This window comes from Mus pahari, chromosome 12 (genome assembly GCF_900095145.1).
Source record: "Mus pahari chromosome 12, PAHARI_EIJ_v1.1, whole genome shotgun sequence".
In the NCBI taxonomy this organism is placed as follows: domain Eukaryota; kingdom Metazoa; phylum Chordata; class Mammalia; order Rodentia; family Muridae; genus Mus; species Mus pahari.
Window position 1 is genome coordinate 88,957,616 of NC_034601.1, and position 19,102 is coordinate 88,976,717.

The 19,102-nt window shown below is 41.7% G+C and overlaps 1 pseudogene; it reads left to right on the forward strand.

Annotated features, from left to right (window-relative positions):
• LOC110329654 overlaps window positions 1–19,102 on the forward strand; it is a 39,853-nt pseudogene that overhangs the window by 17,359 nt on the left and 3,392 nt on the right.

Consider the following 19,102-nt stretch of genomic DNA (forward strand, 5'->3'; position numbering starts at 1 on the left):
TGTTCAATAAATAGAGTGGACAGAATGGCCTTTGTTCAAGAGATCAGCTCAAAGGTCTTCAGACAAACCAATCAGACTCACTCTTGGGGAAATGACTCCAAGGGCTCAGCTTCCTTTCTTACCTTCTGTGGTGCTCCCTCTAAGATGAGTTGGCCTAACAATCAAGTCCCATGCTCTGGAGGGGTGTAGGGAATCAAGGTACTGCCTTTCATGGAAGCATTTCCTCTGGCTCCCAGAAACAGCAGTTAGATACGTTCCTTCTTCCATGCTGTGTGTGTGTGTGGGGGGGGTGTAATTATTTTTAAAATACTGGAAAGGACTCAAAAGTAGATTTGTATTTAGATAAGCTAAAAATTGTTTTTAAAATTTTATCCCAAGACACTCTCAGAGTGTTTTGGATTTACAATGGTATGAACACAGTACAAATTCAACGGAAACACACTTTGCATGTTGAATTTCCATCTTTTCCTGGACTGGTGTTGTATTTCTTTTGGGTTCTTTGCACTTTGCTCATGATTCTTTCGTTTTCCTTTAATGTGGCATCTATGTTTGATATTACTTTGAAATATTTCAGCATCTGAGAATGACTTGTGCCTAGTAGTTCCTGGTCTCAAACATGGGAAGATGGGTGCCTGGCTGGGGCAACTGAGATAATTGCCTAGCTAGCTGTCAGGCGGAGGAACAGAAGACCCTCAGCTGCCCTAAGAGAACAAAGGCTCTTTACTAGCCACATTTCTAATGATCTGGGGAACAGGTTTTGGGGAAGTATTAAAGTTGGAGCTCCACAAATCCACTACTCAAGCTTCTTCTGCTCAGCTGCCTGTGCCTCCCATATGTATTCAGTGACCCTATGCGTACCATGTCTCACAGACTGCCTGAGCTCCCCTCACAACACCCAGCAGCACTTAGAGCACACAACTGAGAACCGTTCAAGCCTGCTCAGTTACTCAGCTGAACCTGCAACATTGCACCCGGAAAATCCCGCCTCCTCCTCTGAGTAGCCGGTCAGTCTGGAGACTCTGATTGGTCAGTGAGTCTTGAGTGACACCTCCCTTAGGGTTAGAGTGTGCTGAAGGGGCACAGCTTAGTGTTTCCTGGCCCATACTTCCAGTCCGGAGACAGACCCTTTCTCCCTTTCTACATCTACTGCATTTCAGTAGAGGGAGGACTCACCACTCCAACTTCCACTGCTCAGTCTCCTGCTCCTCCCCTTTTTTGGGAAGTGGCTCTGGGCTCAGGTGGAGACTTCAGACATTGCCTGAGCTCTCCTCACAGCACTCAATAGCCACTTCTTCCTGGAATCAAGGTAGACAGCTTGCATAGCCCATTACTCAACTTGCAGTGGGGTTATTAATCTGTCCCACAGGAAGAAGGGTGCCCAGAATATTAACAATTAAAGAGGAATTTTTAGGAAATAAGAGTTTCGTTTTTGTGCCTTCATGCTGGGTTCAGGTAAACTGCAGCTACTTTTCACCTGGTAGGTATGAGACCAGCTGGGAGAAAAGTGGGAAACCTGTGGAGCACTATTGTTAGCTGGCACATCTTCCTCAGTGGGAAGGTGGAAAAACAAAAATCCGTGTGCACACACACAACTATATTATTAAAGATTTTCTTGATGAACAGAACCGATAGAATGAATCTCTGTATGCATGTTGAAAGTGAATTTATTAGAATGTCTCATAGTCTAACAATGACTGTCTTCCAATGGAAAGTTGAAGAATCCAGTGTGGTTCAGTCCATGGCTGGATGTCTCAGCCTTCAGTATATAGCAGAGTTTCAAAGAAGTAGGCTCTTTAATGCCAGAAAAAAAAAAGAAAGAAAGAGTAAAAGAAAGAAAGAGTAAAAGAAAGAAAGAAAGAAAGAAAGAAAGAAAGAAAGAAAGAAAGAAAGAAAGAAAGAAAGAAAGAAAGAAAGAAAACAAAGAACTTGCTAGTCACAGGTAAGGTAAGTAGACAAAGAGAATGAGTTACTGTACTGGCTAGTTTTGTGTCAACTTGACACAGGCTGGAGTTATTACAGAAAAAGGAGCTTCAGTTGGGAAAATGCCTCCACAAGATCCAGCTGCAAGGCATTTTCTCAATTAGTGATCAAGGGGGGAGGTCCCTTGTGGGTGGGACCATCTTTAGGCTGGTAGTCTTGGGTCCTATAAGAGAGCAGGCTGAGCAAGCCAAGGGAAGCAAGCCAGTAAAGAACATCCCTCCATGGCCTCTGCATCAGCTCCTGCTTTCTGACCTGCTTGAGTTCCAGTCCTGACATCCTTTGGTGATAAACAGCAAAGTGGAAAGTGTAAGCTGAATAAACCCTTTCCTCCCCAACTGCTTCTTGGTCATGATGTTTGTGCAGGAATAGAAACCCTGACTAAGACAGTTACCACCTTCAATGTCCTTTATTTATGTACGCTGCCACCAGAAGCTGTTGTCTAGAGTAAAGGTGGATCTTAACACCTCAAAAAAAAATCCAGATTAAAGAAGGGTTTTCACATTTCAAAAGCTATAATTAAGGAAAAATCCTCACAGTACCCAAACTCTTTCAGTTTTAGTTAATTCCACATGTAGTCAGTTTGTCTACCAGGAATAGCCATCATATAAGACAACATGGAAGGACTGAGAAAGATTTTTTTACCCCTATGGCCCGCAAGGAGAGAATAGTAGTCATTTCCAAAGCAATAATTTCCTTCACGAAAGGAAGCATTGGGATTTTACTGAGGGAGTCTGGATACGTTCACATCTAGGTTTTCCTACTCTTACACATGCTAAGTTAGCCATTGTTGGAATAGTTGGACCACAGCATGTGAAATATTCCAATAAATCCACTTTCTACATACATAGATTCATCTTATCAGGTCTGTTCATCTAGAGAACCTTTACTAATACAGCTCTCTGTGTGTGAATGTGTGTGTACCTTCCCACTGAGGAAGATGTGCTGGCTAATCATAGTGCTCCACAGGGTTTGTTATCTGGTTCCTGTTTGTCTTCCAGGGTTCCATACCTACCAGGTGAAAACTAGCTGCAGTTTACCTAAGCCCAGCATGAAGGACTCAACCCAAGTGAAATTAGAGTATTTTCGGGTTTATTGGGGGTAGCTCTCTAGTGGATTCAGTGATCCCAAGGAAGCAGAGGGTTTACTAGTCCCAAGGAGGTCAGAGAAGTTATGGGATGGGAGAATAAGGAGCAGAGGTGGGGGAGAAGGAGCTAGCAAGCCAAGCAGGGAGAGAGAAGTGCAGAGGGGAGGGAGATTGAGAGGGAAGTGGAGGGAGAATGAGGGGGAAGGACAGGAGAAGGAGGAGGAGGGAGAGAGATGAGAGAGAAACAGAGAGACAAAGAGTATAAAATGTCTGGATTATATAGGAAGACCTTCTGGGGAAGGGAAAGCCTGACCCCTGGGCTGGAAAGTTCACGGTATAAGGTGGGGTATGCCAACCTTGCCCTGTAACAGGTGGAGACTGAGGAGTGCTGGGAGAACCTGGAGGCTCACTGTAACCTTCCCAGCCTTGAGCAGGCTAAGCAAACCTTGAACATTCATCATGACAGGCCTTATCAAGCTGGACAGAGACATGTGTCTTGGCTGCAGTTGCAGGTTGCCATTGGAACTTAGCTGTCTTGGCTGCTTGTGCTGACCTTGCTCTGCAACATATTCCAGCTGAAGAAGGGGATGGGTTTTGTGGGTTTTCCCTTTACAAACGTAAAGCTTATTAAACTTTGAGTCTTGATCAGAACCTTTGTCTTGGCTTCATTCTTCTCTCGCCCCCCTATCTTTTCATTTCTAGCCCCCTTTCAGGTAAACTCAGTTTGCCCACGGCTGCGGGATGGCTCCACCCAGCCAGCTTTGGTGTGTTAAATATATGCAGATTAGAAGTTGGCCCCGGGTCTGAATCCCAACCGCAACAAAACTATTGTTTCCCCAAATCTCTCTTTAATCGTTAATATCCTGGGCACCCTTCCGCTTCTGGGACAGATTGATAACTCCACTGCAAGTTTAGTAATGGGCTATGCAAGCTAACTACCTTGATTTCAGGAGGAAGGCAAACAGTCTACTGAGTGAGGGAAGCTCTGGCTGAAAAGTCAAGGATCTGGTGAGCACAGGGTCACTGCCCACATAGGGGAGGAGTAAGCGGCTGAGCAGTGATAGGTGCAGTGGTGGTTCCTCCTAGGGGATGGGCGGGGAGACAAATGGGTAGGCTATTGGAGGACAGGCACAAGTACTACAGAAATGCAAATCCCTGTAGATCTGGAGAAGGTCTTCCCTGAACTTGAAACTTGGTCTGAGAACTATTACATTGTATGCTTTCAGCACACTCTAACTCTAAGGGAGGTAGGTCTTAGACTCATTCAAGACTTACTGGCCAATCAGAGCCTCTAGACAGACCAGCGAGACAGAAGGGAAGGAGGGTTTTCCGGGTGCGGTGCTGTCGGTTTCGCTTCGTAGCTGAGTGCTTGAATGGTCCTGTGTGCTGTGCTCTGTTTCCTGCGGTTGGATGCTGTGGAGCTTGCACAGGCAAGCTCCGAAGTTGGGACTGCCAACAATGGGGAGAAGCAGGGTTCTGAGCAGCGCAAGCTGGTGTGGTGGGTCCTTCCCGGGACTGACTGGGCCATGTTTAAGGTCCCCTGAGGTCCTAGCCACTCGCAGGACCCAGCTGTAGCCTCTGAATAACTTCACTGTGGGGGCTGCATCTGTGCAGAGCATTTGACTTGTGTGTAGTAAGATACTTGGCATGATCCCAAACTCAGAGAGTCCTAGTTTCTACAAGTTCTGTTCTTAGCACTTGACATTAAGGTGGACAATCCATTTGGAGTTAATTTTGTGGAGGTTGTAAAAGGCATCTCATGTGCTGGATAGCAATCCAATATCAAGCTGTGATGTAAAAGAGTAGAATTGATGATGTAAAGGATTTACTAAAGCTTAGGAAATAGCAAGGCACACCAAGTAGAATTAAGCTGAGGGATGACTGACTGCCTGTAAAACACCTCACAGATAAGTAATGTGCTAACCAGGGCAGTTAGAGATTAGGATGCTAGGATACACATGTTAATTCACCAAGTCATTTGAGAAATAAGGCAACAAACCATAACAAAGGAGACAAACTTGATTTACTACCATCCACTAGGTTCAACTCCATATCAAAGAGCAGGCCACTAACAGGCTGCTCTATGGGGCATTACTGGATCACAATCACCAGTAAGGTCTGGTGTGCCATAAAGGTTCATTTTTCTTCTTGAGAAAAGCATAGTTCTGCCACATGGGTGAGATGATGCCTAGTGACAACCATTTGAAGAGGTAAAAAAACAAAACAAAACACTGTTGTATTGAGTCCTGGCCTGATCAAGCTACACTTTCCTTGAGGACCCCATGTATGGAGAATGACATAGCTCCTCATGAAACCCAGGAACATGCTTGGCAGAGCCAATAACAGCCTGGGGCCTAGTCCTTGGGAGCTTTCCCTAAGGCTCTGGGTATATAGATAAAGCAGAGCTCCTTCTCTAAGACCTGGAATATGTTTGGGAGAGCTGGTAATGGTCTGAGGTCAGGGCCTTTGGGAGGGGTTGCTTTGGATTCTGAGAGCACAACTCTTCCCACCATATGGGGTTGTGGTTATCAGTCCCAAGGCCACAGGAGGCTTGGTCAGAAATGTTTTTGAGATACACTGAGTTTCCCCTTGTGCAGCAACTATTTGATTAGACTTCTCCTGAGTTTGTCCCATTATATGATGCTTCTGCTAACTTCATAGTTTCTTCATTTTTCTGCTGACTTCATAGATGTCTCCCATCTCCTTCCTTTCCCTCATGTAAATCGTATACCAGATGGTATTCTTTAGAAGCTTACTTAGCATAAGAAATAGCTCATGTAAGACCTCCCCAACCCAGCTTTTATACTTTTTACCTTTTCCAATGTTTTCATCATCTGGGACCTTCCACTTAAGACACTGTCACTAACCTGCTGTGTTAGGGCACTGGTGTACTTAAGAAATGATCCTGGGAATATGTTTGCTGTGTAAATTTCCCATCTGTCTAAGTGGCTAGACTTGCAGCCTTCAGTCTATATTTAAATTGTTCAAAACTTAACCTGGAACCTGAACCTAAAAGAGACTTAAGGGTGGCAGCATATGTGGAATGCAAAATCCATCCTAGTCTGGCTCCTCTTTTAGTATTAACCATGTAGCTGGTCTTTGCTACTTTATGGTTTCTTCTTTTCCCCCCATACTTAATCCCCTTATCCCGCAGCTCCAATGCCCTCCTCTTTCACCCCCTAACACCAGATAGAAGAGAAACAAGGATGGAGGAGAAAGAGATACTTGAATCTAGTTTCTTTCCTTGTACTGGTCCCCTTCCTCTCCCAGCAGTCAGTCTCTGATGGGAGGAGCAAGGATTAAAGATAGGAAAGCAGAAAGATGATTCAAAGTCAAGAGTTAGATTTGGGAGGGCTGGTGAGTAGTACTGCTGCAGCAGCACCCAGCAGCAACCAGAGCCTTGAGTTACTTTTCATAGTTTTTTTTTTTTTTTTTTATACCCCACAATACTGTAGAATGCAGAGCCACAAGCTAACAGAAACAATTTCCTGAAATATACACAAAATATCTGTACTTATCCAGAGGCACCTCCCTTGAGCCTCAGGTGTACCTCCTCTTATCATTCCATGCCTCATCAGGCTGAGATATCTGCCAACAGACCCTGACCTGACCAAGTCTGCTCAGTCAGTCAACAGGCTCTTCAGCGCAGGAGTGGGGATTAAAAAGGAAAAAGACAGTTAGATAACATTGTAGCATGACCCCAGTCAATTCTGAGATTGAAGGCAAATTCAATTTTCCCAATCCGCTTTTATACAATTTTAATTACATGCAAGTATTAAGGGTGAGCAGTACAATAAGCAACTATCAAGGCAGTAAGCAAAGTCCGAGGATTACTCCCATGACAGTTGTTTAAAAGGGGTTGTCATAATGACCAAAACACTTGAGCCCACTTCTTTGTCCAATTCCAAAATCTTGCCTGAATATCCACCCTAATATTAAAATTCTTGCCTTAACCTACTTCCCTATTATAGCCTCAAGTTAGATTCTTGCCAAAACTTACTTCCTTATCATGCCCTAATGTCAGATTCCTGCCTGAGCTTCCTTGTCCTTGGCCAAAGTCCTGCCAAGTGGCACCCCAAAGGTTCTCCACACTGACCCACCTTGACTTTCTGGGTACATACAAAGAATAGGGTCAGTTTTAAGGGATAACAAAGTCAAAGAAGAAAAAAGGTGTAAAGGAAGTTCCCTTAGTCATTGTATTCGGGGTCTTATCAAGATGATCAAGATATGACAAGAGAGGAACACATTCCTCAGCTGTTTTTGTTTGTTTGTTTGTTTGTTTTCGAGCTTATTTCCTTGTCCTAGCCCAGTGTCAGATATTTTTGCCATTTTCCTAGAAGCAGTACCAAGGGCTCTCCACACCTGGGAGAATAGAAGATTCTAATAAAATACAAATTTACCATACTAGGGCTCTGTCTGCTCCTAGAGTGGGGTGGAATGGCAGAGCTGGGAAGGCCTGTGCTGTATGAGTCATTTAATCTCTACTCCTGCAGTAGGAGAGCTGCTACTGTCTGTCCTCTGGGCAGCCTAGCAATCAGCAGGAGCACCAGTGGGAGGAGCTTGCAGGTTCTTTCCATATTCTCCTCTGATGCAGTTCAACAGAGAGCAGTGAGGGAGATCACAGCCATGCCATTGTGATTGTGGTAGCCACCAGGATGAACAGGTTGGCTAAGCAATCACAGTCCAATCTGATTGAACTGTGATGCACTGTGAACCACCAGACTGTGGTTCTTTTGGTACATGTGGTGACCTGGGCAAAGGGCCTTGGCCTCTGAACCTGCCGTGGATTCCCTGGGGGTGGGATGGGGGTAGAGAGGCTCTGCAGCTCTGGCCATAGGAAGCTGTGTTGCTTTTATCACTGCCCAATGTGCACACACAAGCATTGCTTTGGTGTGCAGAAGACAGATTTCAAAACTGAAAATCTGGTTTTTAGATGTTCTGAACATTGCATTGCCAATTCAGTTTTGTGTGATAGATTTTACATACTATACTAGTTTAGAAACTGGTATAGATGAGGTTACAGGGGTCATCCTTCATCAATATTTGATTAAAATCCTTTTACCTTTCCACGTTCACCAGACACAATGAATGGAGTGATTCAGGGAAACTCAGTTCCATGGTCCAAAATGAGTTTCTGAGATGCAGAGGTTTCTCAAGTGTGCATGATGGTGTGCAGGTGGGTAGCTACATCATGTGCTATAATTCAGGTGGTAAGAAGCAGACATTAAGTTATTTTTCAACCTTGGTTTGTGTGTGGACTCAGTGGGGCTGCGTTTGTGTAAGATCACAGGGGGTGTTAGGTGCTGCAGAGTCATACCCCAGCTTTCTATCACCTCCATACAAAGAGAGCTCTGGAACATGGGGCCTCTGTTTGGAAGTGAGGTCAGTAGTGGCTGGAGGGGTCAGAAATGTAACAGTTAGGGGTCACTTTGAGTTATTTTTGTGGGAATTGTGAAGTCTATGCTTGTTCCATTTGTATACACATGCGATCATAGGTAATATTGGTCATGTTCACATCTTTCCTGGCTGAGTTTTCTTAGGTCTTTTGATTGAAAATTGACCATAATTTGGGACTTATGTTCTTGGCTTTTTTTCTCTACATCTCATTGGTTTTTTTTTTTCACAAATGTTGTAAAGCTTTGATTGTTGTAGCTCTGTGATAAGTATGGATGGAATTTACATTGTGGCAAAATGTTTACTATTTCTTCATAATCCTAATTCAGACATTTTTTCACATGGCAAATAGCTTTCGAATCAGCTTTCCTGTTAGGAGTTTTCTTTAGATTATTTTGAATTTATGCTGTAAATTAAACATACCCAATATCCCTTTTTTAAAAAAAAAATCACTGTAATGGTGTTGTTTACAGTTGTAACTGTAAAACTGAAACTGATGTGAAATAATGTACAAAGCCATAGAAAGAGGACTTTACCATAGACTTTAGTGACACAGAATACATTGTTAGGGTAACATAAATGATATCTCACTAAGTACAACTTAACTGAGAAAACAATAAGAGTGAAAATAAAACATTGTCCAGAATTGATTAATGAATATGTATGTGACACAGGATTGTGTATTAACAATAAACTCTGATAGCAGTAGGTTGGGATTTTCCATAGATATCAACTAAAATTAGTTAAGACCATGTCGTGTTATAGTTGATATAAAATTTCACATATGTAGTATATGTATTCTGATACATTTGGACATAATATTTAAACCCAAGTAACTCCATTCTACCAAGTTCTCATAAAAGTTACAGAGTTGCCCTGAATCTCAGCAATCTTCTCAGTATAGTTTCCATACACGAAATTAGTTTTAAGAAGTACCAGAATTCTCATGTTCATTGCAGTTGTATTTACGGTAGCCTAAATAAGAGAATTACCTCAGTGCTCATTTGTTGAGGACAAGCTGGGTGCCTCAAGGTGACATTGTGCTAATGAAGACAATAGCAATGGTTAAAGGACTAAGTACTTGTAAAGACTCTCACAGCCAGTGCCACATTAGTCATAAAACACCATGCAATTACAGCTTAGGCATTGTCAACCCATTTCTTTTTCCCATATAATTTTAATCTTCAGTACACTCTTATCGTCAGATGGATATGAGCACTTGAACCATCTTGTCTACCTTGCAGGTAGATATAGAAAATGAAGGGTGACAAAGCCAGCTCAGTCAGTTAACAGGATGTCAAGAAGATAATTAGACAACACTATTGGGATGCTAAAGCTTTTAAATTAAGACCCCATTTTAGAGAACCTGACCTAAGTTTGAATTTAGGTAGACTAACAGGTTGGTATCTAGCATTAGTTTCCAAGTTGCCCCCCAACAAAACCTGAGCATAGCTGCAGTCTTTAGGCTAATCCCCAACAAGAGCAGAGTTTGCAGGTTAAACCCCCCAACAAGACCAATGTCTCCAGGTTAGTCCCCCAACAAACCTGCACAAGCCCACCCTCTGCCTAACGACCACCAATGCAGAGGGAACAGAAGTGAAGTTTATGATGTGACTCCCAGCAGGGGCCAATTATGTTAAAGGCCGCAGGAGCTTTTCAATTAGATACTTAGGCACAATTAGATGCTTGCTGCTTGCTGCTTGCTATAAAGCCTTGCCCCATAGACATTCAGGGCTCCCCCACCACCAAAACCATCCTTTGTGATGGTGGTACACTGGGGGAGCCTGAGCTAGCTCGAATAGAATAACGACCCTGCTGTGAGTTGCATCAGATTGGCTCCTGTGTGTGTTTTGGGGATCACTAACTTTCCCCTGGCACAACACTATAACGTGACTACAGCCAGTGTGGAGGCTGAAGCTGGTCTATTTCTCTCAAGCCTGCTTTTATACCATTTTAAGTACATGCAAATAATAAGGTCAGTTCTAGGTGAAAGAACAAACAAGGCAATAAACATAAATAGTCAAGGAACAAACAAGGCAATAAACAAATTCCAGTGATCATTGTTTTTAGGGGCTTATCAGGGCAACCAAGATAAAAGGAATGCCACACATTCCTTGGCTGAGTTTACCTTGTAAACTTGTAGCCCAAATGTAAATATTCTTTCTAAGCCTCCTCACTAAGTCCTAGCCCAAAGTCGAATTCCTGCCAAATTCATACAGAAGGGCAGAAAGCACAGAATCTAGCTGAAGCAACCTCCTTCAAAGGGTTTTTCTAATGTTTATTTAGAACGTTATGTAGAGAAGAGAAATGAACTATCAAGCTTTCTGTAGCAAGAGTTGTTATAGATGGGAAGCAGATGTGGTATTATAGTATACTGTAAAAGTGTACAAAGTGGCTTTATTTGGATGGCACGAAAGCTTTCTGCCAATGAGTCATACTGCATGAAAAAGTAAAAATGAGTTTAAGAAACGGACTGACTGTTTTGTTTGAATTTAAATACTGATAATAAATTACAATTGAACAAACATGTAATAGTCTTAAATAACTGACTCATCTCTTTGTTTTCTCTGCATTAAGTAACTTAGGTAGTAACACTTTCATTTTTGCTTTGGAGAATGTGTTTAAACATTTAATATTTTTATACATTGGTTTATTTGTTCTTAATCACAGCATAATTAATGTAACAATTTTGTACAATATCACATATTTATTGTTATTGAGTAGTTATTTAAACATTAGTTTTTCTTGAAACCAATCCGGAGTATTTGTTTGGAATGAAATGAGAAGCATTGTAATTCCACATTCCAAACTAGTGAAAGCTAACACAAGAAAATGATGACTTTTGTTTTCTCACTTGATATGTATTTCACATTGCTGAGAGCAAAACTTCTGATTTCACAAATATAGACTGGGCCCAAGATGAGCTTATCATGAACTCCTGTGTTACAGGGTATTTGATCACATTGTGAATCCAGAGACTATTCAATTTACTGGGGGTGGGGGGGAGGGATGGTGGGGAGAACAGGGGTGGGGAAGCTGTTTCTAATTATGGTGTGGCTCAGCCCTTAGTACACATGTTTGTTCCCAAACAATGAAGATTAAAGTTAGTTTTAGAAGGAAGCACTTATGTTTGAAAGCAATGTCTAAATGAGTGGCTGACAAAATGAGTCAGGGAAACTGACAGAATAGGATATGCCCAACTCTCAAGAGAAGAGAGAAGGAAGAGAGGCAACATAAGAGGAAGCAGCTCAGAGGGTGAGAGGAGGAGGCAGTTTTACCTGGAGAGTTTTACACAGACAGGCTAAAGAGAGACCAAGCTAGACACAGGTGAAGAAAGAATGAGCCAGAGAATGAGAATGTGCCAGAAGATGAGAACAGATTACTAGAGTTCCAGGCCAAGCTCAGCAATTCAGTCAGAAGTGAAAGGAGCCAGTTTGAATCGGTTAGCATGAAGAGGAGTTTGAGTCAGAACAGCTGAGTTGAAAGAAAAAGAAAGGGTGATTTTATTCAGCAGTTAAGTCTCAGATGTCCAAAACATTCTAGACCTAGATAAGATTGTACAGAGGCTAGAAGCTTCCAGAACTAGGCCTAGATTGTCAGAAAGAGGAATTAAGCCTCCAAGATGATATTTTTATACTCCTATGTGATGGTCATCGTCTACAAAAACAGAATGAAAACTCTGTCACAATCATACTGTCCCTGTCTTCACTAGTTTGCTTTTCTTTGTTCATTATTGCTTCTCTTTTTTGCATTTTCATTTAAGTAATATTGAATTAATTTTTAATTGAAGATAGATTCTCTCTCATTCAATATATCCTGAGCACTGCTTTTCCTCCTTACACTCGTCCCAGCTACCCCCCCCACACACTTCACCTATCCTCCTCTCCCCAAGATCCAACACCCCCTCACCCCATTTCCTCTTCAAAACGAGCAGACTTCCAACAAAGGACAGCCTAACAGGACAAAACAAGATAAAACAAGACAAGGTGAAAGCCTTCTTATTGGACAAGGCAACCTAATAGGAGGAAAAGTCTCAAGATCAAGCTAAAGAATCAGAGTCACACCTGCTCCCACTGTTAGGAGTCCCACAAAAACACCAAGCTGACAACCATATCATCAGAGGGCCTGACACAGACCCATACTGTCTCTGTGCTTGCCATTTAAGTCTCTGCAAGGTTCCTAGAAATCCAGTCAGTGTTAGACATGGGTTCCGTCTCATGTCAAGGGTTTCAAGTTATACCAAACATTGTTTTGCCACTCAAAGAAGTTTGTTACCATCATGCCCCAGAACATCTTGTAGGATGGACCAATTGTAGGTGTGTGTGTGTGTGTGTGTGTGTGTGTGTGTGTGTGTGCGCGCGTGCGTACAGCCAAGTTTCTCTTTCTGTAGCCTGTAGAGTGCCTTCTCTCCTCAAAGAGACTGGAACATAGGGGTGAAGGCTCCAAGCCTGCACNACCAGCTTGATTTCTACATTCAGTGAACTGTGTGGAGTTTGTCCTCGTTGATGGGGCCCTGCTGTCAGTTTTGTGAGAGCAAAGTTTCCTCCTAGCACCACCTTGGCCAACAGCAAAACCAAATGTAACCCATTTCCAACATTGAATCCCTGGCTGGCTACAAGGATGGTCAGTTCAGACTCCATATTTTTCATTACTTGGAGTCTTCTTTAGGATCACCCTATAGCATCCAGGAAGTTGCTGTTGTTCTGGGTTTTTACACTAACCTCCAAATGACCCCTAATCCCTGCTGTTTCTCCCTTCATTGTGTTTTACCCCTGCATCACCCCAACTGATCCCTCCCAATTCCTGTTCCCATCAAACCCCTGTTTACTCACAGAAACTACTCTATTTCCACTTTAGAAGATCTGTGCTCCCCCCCCCCCCATAGCCCACCTCTTTACCTCACCTCTCTGGGTTTGTGTAGTACAGCTTGATTATTATTTACCTAATAGGTAATATCCACTTATAAGTGAATGCATGCCATGTTTGTCATTCTGGGTGTGGATTACCTCACTTAGGGTGATTTTTTTTTTTTAAAGATTTATTTTATTTATATGAGTACACTGTAGCTGACTTAAGACACACCAGAAGAGGGCATTAGATTTCATTACGGGAGATTGTGAGCCACCATGTGGTTTCTGGGATTTGAACTCAGGACCTTCGGTAGAGCAGTTGGTGCTCTTACCTGCTGAGCCATCTCGCCAGCCCGATTTTTTTTTTAAGTTGCATTCACTTGCCTGTAAATTCACGATGTCATTTTTTTAAACAGCTGAGTGATACTCCATTGTATAAATGTACCACATTTTTTGATTATCCATTCTTCAGTTGAGATACCTCTAGATTGTTTCTAGTTTCTGGTTAGTATGAATAAATATGCTATGAACATAGTTGAGCAAATGTCGCTGTGGTAGGGTAGAGCACCTTTTGGATAGATTCCCAAGAGCAGTGTAGCTGGGTTTTGAGATAGATGGATTCTCAGTGTTCTGAGGTACCATGATTATGCTCTATTAGTTTGCACCTCACAAGCCGTGGAGAGTTGTTCCCCTTTCTCTACATTCTTGCCGGCATGAGCTATCCCTTGTATTATTGATCTTAACCATTCTGATATGCACAAGATAGATTCTCAAAGTAGTTTTGGTTTGCATTTCCCTGATGGCTAAGATGGCAATGATTTCATTAAGTATTTCTCAACTTTTTGAGATACCTCTATTGAGAATTCTCTTTTTAGATCTATACCCCATTTTTAAATAGAATTTTTTGCTTTGGAGAGCCTAGTTTCTTGAGGTCTTTATATATTTTGTATATGAGGCCTCTATAAGATGTGGATTTGGTTTTAAAAAAATCTTTTCCCATTCCTTAGGCTGCCTCTATGTCCAATTGACAGGGTTTTTTTTCCCACTTCTAATCTACTTTGTATTATTGGCAAAGAGGAGAAACAGAATACACAGGATGAGTATTGACCTGTAATTTCTTAATTTTTTTTACTATATTCTTATACTTCATGTTTAAAAGACTTATACATTTGTCTGTCTTTCCGTCTCCTTTTATTTGTGGTGCTATCTATTTGTGTGATTTTATTCATTATAATCTAATTATATTGTTGTTTCTCTGGAAAATGATAGACCTTCACCTATTTTCGTCTTCTGACAACTTACTATGAGTTTCTTGAGTTTTTGATAGTTTGGGAAACAGTTTTAGTTTCCTCTTCTTGATTATGAAGGCTTGCCTCTCCTCATTTCTTGGCAACTCTGTCTTCTGGTTGTTGCAATCAGCAATTTTTGGAGTTTTGCTACTTAAGTGATTGATATGGTTAACACATTTGATTTGTGTTTTTAAAACTTTCTGATATATTATTGTCTCTGTATCCTAATTAGCTTCAGTTGTCAACATTTTGGAGCCTACAGTCATCTGAGGGAGCCTCACTTGAGCTCATGCCCTCATTAAAATGGCTGGATGCTGGGTTAGTGAGAGATTGTGATGGTTGATATGGGAAGGCTCTTCCACTGAGGGGGGCAGGATCCCTCAGCAAGTGGGCCTGGGCTACATAAGAGAGCTAGCTGAGCATGAAACAGTGACCAAGCAAGAGGGCAAGGCAGGAAACAATGTTTGTCCATGGTTTTTGCCTTATTTTCTTGAAGTTTCTATCCTAAGCTCCCAAAATGATGGACTGTGATCTGATAGGATCAAACAAGAGAACTTGCTCATGACCTGAGATGCTTTTGGTTAGAGGATTTAATCAAAGTAGCAGAGTAGCAAGTCAGAACCAAGAAGAGAAAAAAAAGCAGAAAAAGTGATTTTGTTGCTGGACAGAAACTGCATATGTTCTCCTTTGGAGGAATGTGGTAGATATCAGGACTTGAGATGGCAAACAGCATAGAAAGCTGTACTTAGAGCTTAATTGGCTGTTGTTGTGGCATCTGGAAAATACGAATATTGCAAGTTATGCAGACAGAAGTTGAGGTTGTAGGATTTCAGTTGAAAATTGAATGAAAAATTTAGCTAGAGGTCATTTTTGTGGTAATTTAACCCCAAAACTTCCTTATTCTTCCCATGCTCTGAGAAAGGCAGAATTAAAAAATAATTGGCTGTATTTCTTAGATGGAATATTGAATCTGTTGGATGATTACTACTAGCAACTCATTGAGGAGTACATTTAAAAAAAAGCAATAAGTTGGGCAGGAATAAATGCAAAGTCTGTGGCTTGTAGAGAAAAACAGCATTGGGTAGTTTTAAATGGCAGCCAAATGCTGAGATAGAGGCCTGAATTCAGGAATGGAAGCCTAAGAAGTTGTCCTAAGAGAAACACATCCTTCTGATAAGTCTTCAATGAATGGAAGAGGGGGCAGGGGTAGGCAAAGTGATTCCTAGTCCCTGGAAGGAACTTCATACAAAACCTGCTATAAGTGCTGGCATGCTTGCTGTGGTCCAAGCATGGGGGAGTCCATCCCAGTTTAGAATCCAAACTTGCCAGTAGCACCCAAGTTCTAGAAATAAGAAACATGTAAAATTTAAGGTCATGGATTCTTCCTTTGTGGTTTCAGTTCAGCACTGTTCCAGCCAGCCATTATGTTTGCCAGAGTCAGAGGCCCAGTGAGGGAGGATACTATTAGAGTGCATTACATGAACCTGTGAGGATGAAGCCTGAGTTGCATTTTGAGACCACAAGATGTTGAGATACCTAAGCTATGAGACACCTGCCATGGAATGCTGCATATAGGGAGTACAAGTAACTAAACTGAGAGATGTATGAGAAGTTTCAGGGATAGGCCCATCTAAGCCTTTTTTGAAACTGAGGCCCCTTGTGTCTGAGACAGAACTACTGGATGTGGTGTTTGTCCTGCTGGGTTTCCTGCCTTGGTCCAGTCTTCCCTCACTATGTACACATTCCTCTCTATTGGAATGGGAAGGGGCATTCTGTGCCTTTGTATGTTGGGAAGATATAGCTTGATTTTTGATTTTCCAAGATGTAGCAATCAAGAGTGTCAGAAGAAGGGGGGATAGAAAGATGGGTTAGCAGTTAAGAACACTGGCTGCTTGCTCTTCTAGAGGTTCTGAGTTCAATTCCTAGCAACCACATAGTGACTCACAACCATCTGTAATGGGATCTGATGCCCTCTTCTGGTATACTATATATAAATGTAGCTACAGTATACTCATACAAATGAAATAAACGAAATCTTAAAAAGAAAGAAGGAAAGAAAAAGACATTTGAAGAATGTACAGGGTGCTGCAGACTATTAGGGTCATTGAAGTTAAACTAAGTGCATTTTCATCATGGATGACCATGACCAGAATGTAGTTGATTGAGCCAAAAAAACTCCCAGATATGGTGGTGTCTTTGAACACTTGTTTCTCCTTTGTGGCTTTCTTTGGGAGAGCTTATAATGTTAGAATCCAAGAATCACTGAAGGAAGACCCTCAACTCAAATAGTATGCAAAAGTGTTTTATTCTGCATAATTCTATCATATAGGGGTCTGCCATTCACTATGATGGATACAGACATGCGAGCTTTACAAGCTCAATTTAAAGCCAGTTAGTGGAATTCCAGGGAGAAGGTGAACTTTATTCTGATTGGTTGGTTCAAATTCTAAGGGTATGCCTGTCTTTGGGATTGGTTAAGGTTCTGGGGATCTTGGGGGGACTTTATGGAACCAATGCAGGCTGATTATTCTTGGTTTAGGCTTGGCTCAGGCCTGGTGGTAGGGGCAGTTCCTAGAAGCTTCTGATTGATTGCCTGTGATGGTGGTTTTCCTGGAATTGACTTGTTTGGAACTTTCCAGTTCTAGGAAACAGAAACATAGGCCTAGTCTCCCATACTGTCAGTTTACAGCCTGTCATGGAATCACCCTGGCTCTGGCCAACTCAAGTCTTCTCAATCGAAGCTTTTGTGGGAGGAAACTTTCTAGATTGCTTATTGGGGATGAGATTTCAGTGTCTATAAACTCAACACATTTCCAGTTTGTGTGTTCTGTGTGTGTGTGTGTCTCCTGTGTTGTGATTGGACCTGATTAGTCAGCTTCCTTCTTATGTTCTCTTGTCTTCACCATTATAGACTATCCCTAAATCACATAAGATGCAGTTGAAGTAATTGTTATTTAATTATTTTGTTTTGTTTTTTTTGTTTGTTTTTGGTTTTTCAGTCAGGGTTTTCAATTGTTATTTTGTAAGCCTGGTATTTTATAATTTTAATTTTGTTGTTTTTGTTTTTGAGGACAAAGTTTCTCTATGTAGCCCCGACTGTCCTGAAAGTAGGTGCGTAGAACATGCAGCCTCAAACTTAAAAGTCTACCTGACTCTGGCTCCATTGTGCTGGGATTAAATGTGTGCCAACATGCCTAGCTTTTTCTTTGTTTGTTTGTTAGTTTGTTTTTATATTATTGGCTGATGGGCTAGAATGTAGGTTTTGGTAAATGTCAAGCATGTGCTGTTGTGTTGATCTTCATCCACGTTGTGAATTTTGAAATTTGGCAGAGAGAATATTCTGTTTCTCAGTATGGCATGTATTCATGATATTAATATTGCCTGAGCTTTCTGAGTCATTGGATTGCAGGTGCATAACATTTTCCTACCTGTTATGTTTGTTTTGATTTTTTAAATGAATATGATTATTTTAACTGTATGTATGAATATGCACATCACGTATTCCTGGCCCCATATTAGTCAGAAGATGGCTTCAGCATTCTTGAATTTAGAGTAATTGATAGTTGTGAAGCCCTCTTGTAACTACTGGCAATTGAGCCTGATTATTTGCAAGACCAGCAAGAGACTTTTTACTGCTGAGCCATCTCCTGTCCTATGTAGGATCAACATTTACATTGCCAATATTTTCATCAGTCCATTTGTATTTAAAGATGCATCCCCTTTAGTAAGATCTCATTATTGTTATGGATTAAACTGGGACACTTCAGGATTCTGGAAGATGAATAGAGAACTGGAGTGAATGTGTAATTCTTTGTAGGAACTCCAGTAAAAACCTCTGAGTTCTTCTTTCTTGTGTGTTTGATTGATTATTACAGGGGAGACAGGGTCTTAATATGTATCTCTGGCTGTCCTAGATAGACCAGAGATATACCTGCATCTGCCTTTCCAAAGTACTGGGATTAAAGGCATGAACTGCTATGCTCAGCTTGCTCATCATTTTTTGTAGTTTGTAATTGTTCATACAGTTTCTCTGATGTGTGCTCAGTCAGTACTGCTTGCCTCTCTTCCTCTCTCTCTCTCTCTCTCTCTCTCTCTCTCTCTCTCTCTCTCTCTTAATTAGTATTTCTCTTGCAAGACTATATCCTATTCAAAGAGCAAAGGAATGAGAGAAGTGAACCTTATAACTCAGTTTCTTTTTAAGATGACTTGGTAATTATATTAGAATTTCTTGGTCGGGAAATAAGTGGGGGAAGCACCAGAATCATACAAATATATTGTCAATGAAGCATACACTTGTGGGGAATTGCAGGCTGGTTTCCAGTCGAGCTGAGGTCTGAACCCCGATGGTCATAATTCACTCTCATGACACAGTAGGTGTTCCCTTCAAGTTCCTGTCCCTTCAAGTTCCTGGAACTCCGACCCCTGCCTAAGGTACACAAGAGAAGCATGGTCAGTGGTCACATAAGCAATGGCCCAAGCTTCTGACCTTCAGGCTAAACTCCTCC